The sequence below is a fragment of the Oncorhynchus mykiss genome, chromosome 10 (genome assembly GCF_057628025.1).
Source record: "Oncorhynchus mykiss isolate SJ-2025 chromosome 10, ASM5762802v1, whole genome shotgun sequence".
NCBI classification, from domain to species: domain Eukaryota; kingdom Metazoa; phylum Chordata; class Actinopteri; order Salmoniformes; family Salmonidae; genus Oncorhynchus; species Oncorhynchus mykiss.
In genome coordinates this window covers 521,978-534,524 of record NC_143031.1, presented here as the reverse complement: position 1 = coordinate 534,524, position 12,547 = coordinate 521,978, and positions in this window count along the sequence as shown.

Here is a 12,547-nt window from a genome sequence, read left to right as displayed (position 1 = left end):
GTTCTTGAGTACCCCCAACAGCCCAACTCCAGTCCTCCAGTATCCCCAACAGCCCAACTCCAGTTCTTGAGTATCCCCAACAGCCCAACTCTAGTCCTCCAGTATCCACAACAGCCCAACTCCAGTCCTCCAGTATCCCCAACAGCCCAACTCCAGTTCTTGAGTATCCCCAACAGCCAAACTCCAGTTCATGAGAACCCCCAACAGCCCAACTCCAGTCTCCCAGTATCCCCAACAGCCCAACTCCAGTCCTCCAGTAGCCTCAACAGCCCAACTCCAGTTCTTGAGTACCCCCAACAGCCCAACTCCAGTCTTCCAGTATCCCCAACAGCCCAACTCCAGTCCTCCAGTATCCCCAACAGCCCAACTCCAGTCCTCCAGTACCTCCAACAGCCCAACTCCAGTTCTTGAGTACCCCCAACAGCCCAACTCCAGTCCTCCAGTATCCCAACAGCCCAACTCCAGTTCTTGAGTACCCCCAACAGCCCAACTCCAGTTCTTGAGTATCCCCAACAGCCCAACTCCAGTTCTTGAGTATCCCCAAGAGCCCAACTCCAGTCCACCAGTATCCCCAACAGCCCAACTCCAGTTCTTGAGTACTCCCAACAGCCCAACTCCAGTTCTTGAGTATCCCCAACAGCCCAACTCCAGTTCTTGAGTATCCCCAACAGCCCAACTCCAGTCCTCCAGTATCCCCAACAGCCCAACTCCAGTCCCCCAGTATCCCCAACAGCCCAACTCCAGTTCTTGAGTACCCACAACAGCCCAACTCCAGTCGTCCAGTATCCCCAACAGCCCAACTCCAGTTCTTGAGTATCACCAACAGCCCAACTCCAGTCCTCCAGTATCCCCAACAGCCCAACTCCAGTCCTCCAACAGCCCAACTCCAGTTCTTGAGTACCCCCAACAGCCCAACTCCAGTTCTTGAGTATCCCCAACAGCCCAACTCCAGTTCTTGAGTATCCCCAACAGCCCAACTCCAGTCCTCCAGTATCCCCAACAGCCCAACTCCAGTCCCCCAGTATCCCCAACAGCCAAACTCCAGTTCTTGAGTACCCCCAACAGCCCAACTCCAGTTCTTGAGTACCCCCAACTCCAGTCCTCCAGTATCCCCAACAGCCCAACTCCAGTCCTCCAGTACCCCCAACAGCCCAACTCCAGTTCTTGAGTACCCCCAACAGCCCAACTCCAGTCCTCCAGTATCCCCAACAGCCCAACTCCAGTTCTTGAGTATCTCCAACAGCCCAACTCTAGTCCTCCAGTATCCACAACAGCCCAACTCCAGTCCTCCAGTATCCCCAACAGCCCAACTCCAGTTCTTGAGTATCCCCAACAGCCCAACTCCAGTTCTTGAGTACCCCCAACAGCCAAACTCCAGTTCATGAGAACCCCCAACAGCCCAACTCCAGTCTCCCAGTATCCCCAACAGCCCAACTCCAGTCCTCCAGTATCCCCAACAGCCCAACTCCAGTCCTCCAGTACCTCCAACAGCCCAACTCCAGTTCTCGACTACCCCCAACAGCCCAACTCCAGTCAACCAGTATCCCAACAGCCCAACTCCAGTTCTTGAGTACCCCCAACAGCCCAACTCCAGTTCTTGAGTACCCCCAACAGCCCAACTCCAGTCCTCCAGTATCCCCAACAGCCCAACTCCAGTCCTCCAGTACCCCCAACAGCCCAACTCCAGTTCTTGAGTACCCCCAACAGCCCAACTCCAGTCCTCCAGTATCCCCAACAGCCCAACTCCAGTTCTTGAGTATCCCCAACAGCCCAGCACTAGTCCTCCAGTATCCACAACAGCCCAACTCCAGTCCTCCAGTATCCCCAACAGCCCAACTCCAGTTCTTGAGTATCCCCAACAGCCCAACTCCAGTTCTTGAGTATCACCAACAGCCCAACTCCAGTCCTCCAGTATCCCCAACAGCCCAACTCCAGTCCTCCAACAGCCCAACTCCAGTTCTTGAGTACCCCCAACAGCCCAACTCCAGTTCTTGAGTATCCCCAACAGCCCAACTCCAGTTCTTGAGTATCCCCAACAGCCCAACTCCAGTCCTCCAGTATCCCCAACAGCCCAACTCCAGTCCCCCAGTATCCCCAACAGCCCAACTCCAGTTCTTGAGTACCCACAACAGCCCAACTCCAGTCGTCCAGTATCCCCAACAGCCCAACTCCAGTTCTTGAGTATCACCAACAGCCCAACTCCAGTCCTCCAGTATCCCCAACAGCCCAACTCCAGTCCTCCAACAGCCCAACTCCAGTTCTTGAGTACCCCCAACAGCCCAACTCCAGTTCTTGAGTATCCCCAACAGCCCAACTCCAGTTCTTGAGTATCCCCAACAGCCCAACTCCAGTCCTCCAGTATCCCCAACAGCCCAACTCCAGTCCCCCAGTATCCCCAACAGCCAAACTCCAGTTCTTGAGTACCCCCAACAGCCCAACTCCAGTTCTTGAGTACCCCCAACTCCAGTCCTCCAGTATCCCCAACAGCCCAACTCCAGTCCTCCAGTACCCCCAACAGCCCAACTCCAGTTCTTGAGTACCCCCAACAGCCCAACTCCAGTCCTCCAGTATCCCCAACAGCCCAACTCCAGTTCTTGAGTATCTCCAACAGCCCAACTCTAGTCCTCCAGTATCCACAACAGCCCAACTCCAGTCCTCCAGTATCCCCAACAGCCCAACTCCAGTTCTTGAGTATCCCCAACAGCCCAACTCCAGTTCTTGAGTACCCCCAACAGCCAAACTCCAGTTCATGAGAACCCCCAACAGCCCAACTCCAGTCTCCCAGTATCCCCAACAGCCCAACTCCAGTCCTCCAGTATCCCCAACAGCCCAACTCCAGTCCTCCAGTACCTCCAACAGCCCAACTCCAGTTCTCGACTACCCCCAACAGCCCAACTCCAGTCAACCAGTATCCCAACAGCCCAACTCCAGTTCTTGAGTACCCCCAACAGCCCAACTCCAGTTCTTGAGTACCCCCAACAGCCCAACTCCAGTCCTCCAGTATCCCCAACAGCCCAACTCCAGTCCTCCAGTACCCCCAACAGCCCAACTCCAGTTCTTGAGTACCCCCAACAGCCCAACTCCAGTCCTCCAGTATCCCCAACAGCCCAACTCCAGTTCTTGAGTATCCCCAACAGCCCAGCACTAGTCCTCCAGTATCCACAACAGCCCAACTCCAGTCCTCCAGTATCCCCAACAGCCCAACTCCAGTTCTTGAGTATCCCCAACAGCCCAACTCCAGTTCTTGAGTATCACCAACAGCCCAACTCCAGTCCTCCAGTATCCCCAACAGCCCAACTCCAGTCCTCCAACAGCCCAACTCCAGTTCTTGAGTACCCCCAACAGCCCAACTCCAGTTCTTGAGTATCCCCAACAGCCCAACTCCAGTTCTTGAGTATCCCCAACAGCCCAACTCCAGTCCTCCAGTATCCCCAACAGCCCAACTCCAGTCCCCCAGTATCCCCAACAGCCCAACTCCAGTTCTTGAGTACCCACAACAGCCCAACTCCAGTCGTCCAGTATCCCCAACAGCCCAACTCCAGTTCTTGAGTATCACCAACAGCCCAACTCCAGTCCTCCAGTATCCCCAACAGCCCAACTCCAGTCCTCCAACAGCCCAACTCCAGTTCTTGAGTACCCCCAACAGCCCAACTCCAGTTCTTGAGTATCCCCAACAGCCCAACTCCAGTTCTTGAGTATCCCCAACAGCCCAACTCCAGTCCTCCAGTATCCCCAACAGCCCAACTCCAGTCCCCCAGTATCCCCAACAGCCAAACTCCAGTTCTTGAGTACCCCCAACAGCCCAACTCCAGTTCTTGAGTACCCCCAACTCCAGTCCTCCAGTATCCCCAACAGCCCAACTCCAGTCCTCCAGTACCCCCAACAGCCCAACTCCAGTTCTTGAGTACCCCCAACAGCCCAACTCCAGTCCTCCAGTATCCCCAACAGCCCAACTCCAGTTCTTGAGTATCTCCAACAGCCCAACTCTAGTCCTCCAGTATCCACAACAGCCCAACTCCAGTCCTCCAGTATCCCCAACAGCCCAACTCCAGTTCTTGAGTATCCCCAACAGCCCAACTCCAGTTCTTGAGTACCCCCAACAGCCAAACTCCAGTTCATGAGAACCCCCAACAGCCCAACTCCAGTCTCCCAGTATCCCCAACAGCCCAACTCCAGTCCTCCAGTATCCCCAACAGCCCAACTCCAGTCCTCCAGTACCTCCAACAGCCCAACTCCAGTTCTCGACTACCCCCAACAGCCCAACTCCAGTCAACCAGTATCCCAACAGCCCAACTCCAGTTCTTGAGTACCCCCAACAGCCCAACTCCAGTTCTTGAGTACCCCCAACAGCCCAACTCCAGTCCTCCAGTATCCCCAACAGCCCAACTCCAGTCCTCCAGTACCCCCAACAGCCCAACTCCAGTTCTTGAGTACCCCCAACAGCCCAACTCCAGTCCTCCAGTATCCCCAACAGCCCAACTCCAGTTCTTGAGTATCCCCAACAGCCCAGCACTAGTCCTCCAGTATCCACAACAGCCCAACTCCAGTCCTCCAGTATCCCCAACAGCCCAACTCCAGTTCTTGAGTATCCCCAACAGCCCAACTCCAGTTCTTGAGTATCACCAACAGCCCAACTCCAGTCCTCCAGTATCCCCAACAGCCCAACTCCAGTCCTCCAACAGCCCAACTCCAGTTCTTGAGTACCCCCAACAGCCCAACTCCAGTTCTTGAGTATCCCCAACAGCCCAACTCCAGTTCTTGAGTATCCCCAACAGCCCAACTCCAGTCCTCCAGTATCCCCAACAGCCCAACTCCAGTCCCCCAGTATCCCCAACAGCCCAACTCCAGTCCTCCAGTATCCCCAACAGCCCAACTCCAGTTCTTGAGTATCTCCAACAGCCCAACTCTAGTCCTCCAGTATCCACAACAGCCCAACTCCAGTCCTCCAGTATCCCCAACAGCCCAACTCCAGTTCTTGAGTATCCCCAACAGCCCAACTCCAGTTCTTGAGTACCCCCAACAGCCAAACTCCAGTTCATGAGAACCCCCAACAGCCCAACTCCAGTCTCCCAGTATCCCCAACAGCCCAACTCCAGTCCTCCAGTATCCCCAACAGCCCAACTCCAGTCCTCCAGTACCTCCAACAGCCCAACTCCAGTTCTCGACTACCCCCAACAGCCCAACTCCAGTCAACCAGTATCCCAACAGCCCAACTCCAGTTCTTGAGTACCCCCAACAGCCCAACTCCAGTTCTTGAGTACCCCCAACAGCCCAACTCCAGTCCTCCAGTATCCCCAACAGCCCAACTCCAGTCCTCCAGTACCCCCAACAGCCCAACTCCAGTTCTTGAGTACCCCCAACAGCCCAACTCCAGTCCTCCAGTATCCCCAACAGCCCAACTCCAGTTCTTGAGTATCCCCAACAGCCCAACTCTAGTCCTCCAGTATCCACAACAGCCCAACTCCAGTCCTCCAGTATCCCCAACAGCCCAACTCCAGTTCTTGAGTATCCCCAACAGCCCAACTCCAGTTCTTGAGTACCCCCAACAGCAAAACTCCAGTTCATGAGAACCCCCAACAGCCGAACTACAGTCCTCCAGTATCCCCAACAGCCCAACTCCAGTCCTCCAGTATCCCCAACAGCCCAACTCCAGTCCTCCAGTACCCCCAACAGCCCAACTCCAGTTCTTGAGTACCCCCAACAGCCCAACTCCAGTCCTCCAGTATCCCCAACAGCCCAACTCCAGTTCTTGAGTATCCCCAACAGCCCTACTCTAGTCCTCCAGTATCCACAACAGCCCAACTCCAGTCCTCCAGTATCCCCAACAGCCCAACTCCAGTTCTTGAGTATCCCCAACAGCCAAACTCCAGTTCATGAGAACCCCCAACAGCCCAACTCCAGTCCTCCAGTACCCCCAACAGCCCAACTCCAGTTCTTGAGTACCCCCAACAGCCCAACTCCAGTCCTCCAGTATCCCCAACAGCCCAACTCCAGTTCTTGAGTATCCCCAACAGCCCAACTCTAGTCCTCCAGTATCCACAACAGCCCAACTCCAGTCCTCCAGTATCCCCAACAGCCCAACTCCAGTTCTTGAGTATCCCCAACAGCCCAACTCCAGTTCTTGAGTACCCCCAACAGCAAAACTCCAGTTCATGAGAACCCCCAACAGCCGAACTACAGTCCTCCAGTATCCCCAACAGCCCAACTCCAGTCCTCCAGTATCCCCAACAGCCCAACTCCAGTCCTCCAGTACCCCCAACAGCCCAACTCCAGTTCTTGAGTACCCCCAACAGCCCAACTCCAGTCCTCCAGTATCCCCAACAGCCCAACTCCAGTTCTTGAGTATCCCCAACAGCCCTACTCTAGTCCTCCAGTATCCACAACAGCCCAACTCCAGTCCTCCAGTACCCCCAACAGCCCAACTCCAGTTCTTGAGTACCCCCAACAGCCCAACTCCAGTCCTCCAGTATCCCCAACAGCCCAACTCCAGTTCTTGAGTATCCCCAACAGCCCAGCACTAGTCCTCCAGTATCCACAACAGCCCAACTCCAGTCCTCCAGTATCCCCAACAGCCCAACTCCAGTTCTTGAGTATCCCCAACAGCCCAACTCCAGTTCTTGAGTATCACCAACAGCCCAACTCCAGTCCTCCAGTATCCCCAACAGCCCAACTCCAGTCCTCCAACAGCCCAACTCCAGTTCTTGAGTACCCCCAACAGCCCAACTCCAGTTCTTGAGTATCCCCAACAGCCCAACTCCAGTTCTTGAGTATCCCCAACAGCCCAACTCCAGTCCTCCAGTATCCCCAACAGCCCAACTCCAGTCCCCCAGTATCCCCAACAGCCCAACTCCAGTCCTCCAGTATCCCCAACAGCCCAACTCCAGTTCTTGAGTATCTCCAACAGCCCAACTCTAGTCCTCCAGTATCCACAACAGCCCAACTCCAGTCCTCCAGTATCCCCAACAGCCCAACTCCAGTTCTTGAGTATCCCCAACAGCCCAACTCCAGTTCTTGAGTACCCCCAACAGCCAAACTCCAGTTCATGAGAACCCCCAACAGCCCAACTCCAGTCTCCCAGTATCCCCAACAGCCCAACTCCAGTCCTCCAGTATCCCCAACAGCCCAACTCCAGTCCTCCAGTACCTCCAACAGCCCAACTCCAGTTCTCGACTACCCCCAACAGCCCAACTCCAGTCAACCAGTATCCCAACAGCCCAACTCCAGTTCTTGAGTACCCCCAACAGCCCAACTCCAGTTCTTGAGTACCCCCAACAGCCCAACTCCAGTCCTCCAGTATCCCCAACAGCCCAACTCCAGTCCTCCAGTACCCCCAACAGCCCAACTCCAGTTCTTGAGTACCCCCAACAGCCCAACTCCAGTCCTCCAGTATCCCCAACAGCCCAACTCCAGTTCTTGAGTATCCCCAACAGCCCAACTCTAGTCCTCCAGTATCCACAACAGCCCAACTCCAGTCCTCCAGTATCCCCAACAGCCCAACTCCAGTTCTTGAGTATCCCCAACAGCCCAACTCCAGTTCTTGAGTACCCCCAACAGCAAAACTCCAGTTCATGAGAACCCCCAACAGCCGAACTACAGTCCTCCAGTATCCCCAACAGCCCAACTCCAGTCCTCCAGTATCCCCAACAGCCCAACTCCAGTCCTCCAGTACCCCCAACAGCCCAACTCCAGTTCTTGAGTACCCCCAACAGCCCAACTCCAGTCCTCCAGTATCCCCAACAGCCCAACTCCAGTTCTTGAGTATCCCCAACAGCCCTACTCTAGTCCTCCAGTATCCACAACAGCCCAACTCCAGTCCTCCAGTATCCCCAACAGCCCAACTCCAGTTCTTGAGTATCCCCAACAGCCAAACTCCAGTTCATGAGAACCCCCAACAGCCCAACTCCAGTCTCCCAGTATCCCCAGCAGCCCAACTCCAGTCCTCCAGTACCCTCAACAGCCCAACTCCAGTTCTTGAGTACCCCCAACAGCCCAACTCCAGTCTTCCAGTATCCCCAACAGCCCAACTCCAGTCCTCCAGTATCCCCAACAGCCCAACTCCAGTCCTCCAGTATCCCAACAGCCCAACTCCAGTTCTTGAGTACCCCCAACAGCCCAACTCCAGTTCTTGAGTATCCCCAACAGCCCAACTCCAGTTCTTGAGTATCCCCAAGAGCCCAACTCCAGTCCACCAGTATCCCCAACAGCCCAACTCCAGTTCTTGAGTACCCCCAACAGCCCAACTCCAGTTCTTGAGTATCCCCAACAGCCCAACTCCAGTTCTTGAGTATCCCCAACAGCCCAACTCCAGTCCTCCAGTATCCCTAACAGCCCAACTCCAGTCCCCCAGTATCCCCAACAGCCCAACTCCAGTTCTTGAGTACCCACAACAGCCCAACTCCAGTCGTCCAGTATCCCCAACAGCCCAACTCCAGTTCTTGAGTATCACCAACAGCCCAACTCCAGTCCTCCAGTATCCCCAACAGCCCAATTCCAGTCCTCCAGTATCCCCAACAGCCAAACTCCAGTTCTTGAGTACCCCCAACAGCCCAACTCCAGTTCTTGAGTACCCCCAACTCCAGTCCTCCAGTATCCCCAACAGCCCAACTCCAGTCCTCCAGTACCCCCAACAGCCCAACTCCAGTTCTTGAGTACCCCCAACAGCCCAACTCCAGTCCTCCAGTATCCCCAACAGCCCAACTCCAGTTCTTGAGTATGCCCAACAGCCCAACTCTAGTCCTCCAGTATCCCCAACAGCCCAACTCCAGTCCTCCAGTACCCCCAACAGCCCAACTCCAGTTCTTGAGTACCCCCAACAGCCCAACTCCAGTCCTCCAGTATCCCCAACAGCCCAACTCCAGTTCTTGAGTATCCCCAACAGCCCAACTCTAGTCCTCCAGTATCCACAAAAGCCCAACTCCAGTCCTCCAGTATCCCCAACAGCCCAACTCCAGTCCTCCAGTATCCCAACAGCCCAACTCCAGTTCTTGAGTACCCCCAACAGCCCAACTCCAGTTCTTGAGTATCCCCAACAGCCCATCTCCAGTTCTTGAGTATCCCCAAGAGCCCAACTCCAGTCCACCAGTATCCCCAACAGCCCAACTCCAGTTCTTGAGTACCCCCAACAGCCCAACTCCAGTCCTCCAGTAGCCCCAACAGCCCAACTCCAGTCCCCCAGTATCCCCAACAGCCCAACTCCAGTTCTTGAGTACCCACAACAGCCCAACTCCAGTCGTCCAGTATCCCCAACAGCCCAACTCCAGTTCTTGAGTGTCACCAACAGCCCAACTCCAGTCCTCCAGTATCCCCAACAGCCCAACTCCAGTCCTCCAGTATCCCCAACAGCCAAACTCCAGTTCTTGAGTACCCCCAACAGCCCAACTCCAGTCCTTGAGTACCCCCAACAGCCCAACTCCAGTCCTCCAGTATCCCCAACAGCCCAACTCCAGTCCTCCAGTACGCCCAACACCCCAACTCAAGTTTTTGAGTACCCCCAACAGCCCAACTCCAGTCCTCCAGTATCCCCAACAGCCCAACTCCAGTTCTTGAGTATCCCCAACAGCCCAACTCTAGTCCTCCAGTATCCACAACAGCCCAACTCCAGTCCTCCAGTATCCCCAACAGCCCAACTCCAGTTCCATGAGTATCCCCAACAGCCCAACTCCAGTTCTTGAGTACCCCCAACAGCAAAACTCCAGTTCATGAGAACCCCCAACAGCCGAACTCCAGTCCTCCAGTATCCCCAAAGGCCCAACTCCAGTCCTCCAGTATCCCCAACAGCCCAACTCCAGTCCTCCAGTACCCCCAACAGCCCAACTCCAGTTCTTGAGTACCCCCAACAGCCCAACTCCAGTCCTCCAGTATCCCCAACAGCCCAACTCCAGTTCTTGAGTATCCCCAACAGCCCTACTCTAGTCCTCCAGTATCCACAACAGCCCAACTCCAGTCCTCCAGTATCCCCAACAGCCCAACTCCAGTTCTTGAGTATCCCCAACAGCCAAACTCCAGTTCATGAGAACCCCCAACAGCCCAACTCCAGTCTCCCAGTATCCCCAACAGCCCAACTCCAGTCCTCCAGTACCCTCAACAGCCCAACTCCAGTTCTTGAGTACCCCCAACAGCCCAACTCCAGTCTTCCAGTATCCCCAACAGCCCAACTCCAGTCCTCCAGTATCCCCAACAGCCCAACTCCAGTCCTCCAGTATCCCAACAGCCCAACTCCAGTTCTTGAGTACCCCCAACAGCCCAACTCCAGTTCTTGAGTATCCCCAACAGCCCAACTCCAGTTCTTGAGTATCCCCAAGAGCCCAACTCCAGTCCACCAGTATCCCCAACAGCCCAACTCCAGTTCTTGAGTACCCCCAACAGCCCAACTCCAGTTCTTGAGTATCCCCAACAGCCCAACTCCAGTTCTTGAGTATCCCCAACAGCCCAACTCCAGTCCTCCAGTATCCCCAACAGCCCAACTCCAGTCCCCCAGTATCCCCAACAGCCCAACTCCAGTTCTTGAGTACCCACAACAGCCCAACTCCAGTCGTCCAGTATCCCCAACAGCCCAACTCCAGTTCTTGAGTATCACCAACAGCCCAACTCCAGTTCTTGAGTATCACCAACAGCCCAACTCCAGTCCTCCAGTATCCCCAACAGCCCAATTCCAGTCCTCCAGTATCCCCAACAGCCAAACTCCAGTTCTTGAGTACCCCCAACAGCCCAACTCCAGTTCTTGAGTACCCCCAACTCCAGTCCTCCAGTATCCCCAACAGCCCAACTCCAGTCCTCCAGTACCCCCAACAGCCCAAATCCAGTTCTTGAGTACCCCCAACAGCCCAACTCCAGTCCTCCAGTATCCCCAACAGCCCAACTCCAGTTCTTGAGTATGCCCAACAGCCCAACTCTAGTCCTCCAGTATCCCCAACAGCCCAACTCCAGTCCTCCAGTACCCCCAACAGCCCAACTCCAGTTCTTGAGTACCCCCAACAGCCCAACTCCAGTCCTCCAGTATCCCCAACAGCCCAACTCCAGTTCTTGAGTATCCCCAACAGCCCAACTCTAGTCCTCCAGTATCCACAAAAGCCCAACTCCAGTCCTCCAGTATCCCCAACAGCCCAACTCCAGTCCTCCAGTATCCCAACAGCCCAACTCCAGTTCTTGAGTACCCCCAACAGCCCAACTCCAGTTCTTGAGTATCCCCAACAGCCCATCTCCAGTTCTTGAGTATCCCCAAGAGCCCAACTCCAGTCCACCAGTATCCCCAACAGCCCAACTCCAGTTCTTGAGTACCCCCAACAGCCCAACTCCAGTTCTTGAGTATCCCCAACAGCCCAACTCCAGTTCTTGAGTATCCCCAACAGCCCAACTCCAGTCCTCCAGTAGCCCCAACAGCCCAACTCCAGTCCCCCAGTATCCCCAACAGCCCAACTCCAGTTCTTGAGTACCCACAACAGCCCAACTCCAGTCGTCCAGTATCCCCAACAGCCCAACTCCAGTTCTTGAGTGTCACCAACAGCCCAACTCCAGTCCTCCAGTATCCCCAACAGCCCAACTCCAGTCCTCCAGTATCCCCAACAGCCAAACTCCAGTTTTTGATTACCCCCAACAGCCCAACTCCAGTCCTTGAGTACCCCCAACAGCCCAACTCCAGTCCTCCAGTATCCCCAACAGCCCAACTCCAGTCCTCCAGTACGCCCAACACCCCAACTCAAGTTTTTGAGTACCCCCAACAGCCCAACTCCAGTCCTCCAGTATCCCCAACAGCCCAACTCCAGTTCTTGAGTATCCCCAACAGCCCAACTCTAGTCCTCCAGTATCCACAACAGCCCAACTCCAGTCCTCCAGTATCCCCAACAGCCCAACTCCAGTTCCATGAGTATCCCCAACAGCCCAACTCCAGTTCTTGAGTACTCCCAACAGCAAAACTCCAGTTCATGAGAACCCCCAACAGCCGAACTCCAGTCCTCCAGTATCCCCAAAGGCCCAACTCCAGTCCTCCAGTATCCCCAGCAGCCCAACTCCAGTCCTCCAGTACCCCCAACAGCCCAACTCCAGTTCTTGAGTACCCCCAACAGCCCAACTCCAGTCCTCCAGTATCCCCAACAGCCCAACTCCAGTTCTTGAGTATCCCCAACAGCCCTACTCTAGTCCTCCAGTATCCACAACAGCCCAACTCCAGTCCTCCAGTATCCCCAACAGCCCAACTCCAGTTCTTGAGTATCCCCAACAGCCAAACTCCAGTTCATGAGAACCCCCAACAGCCCAACTCCAGTCTCCCAGTATCCCGAACAGCCCAACTCCAGTCCTCCAGTACCCTCAACAGCCCAACTCCAGTTCTTGAGTACCCCCAACAGCTCAACTCCAGTCTTCCAGTATCCCCAACAGCCCAACTCCAGTCCTCCAGTATCCCCAACAGCCCAACTCCAGTCCTCCAGTATCCCCAACAGCCCAACTCCAGTTCTTGAGTATCCCCAACAGCCCAACTCTAGTCCTCCAGTATCCACAAAAGCCCAACTCCAGTCCTCCAGTATCCCCAACAGCCCAACTCCAGTCCTCCAGT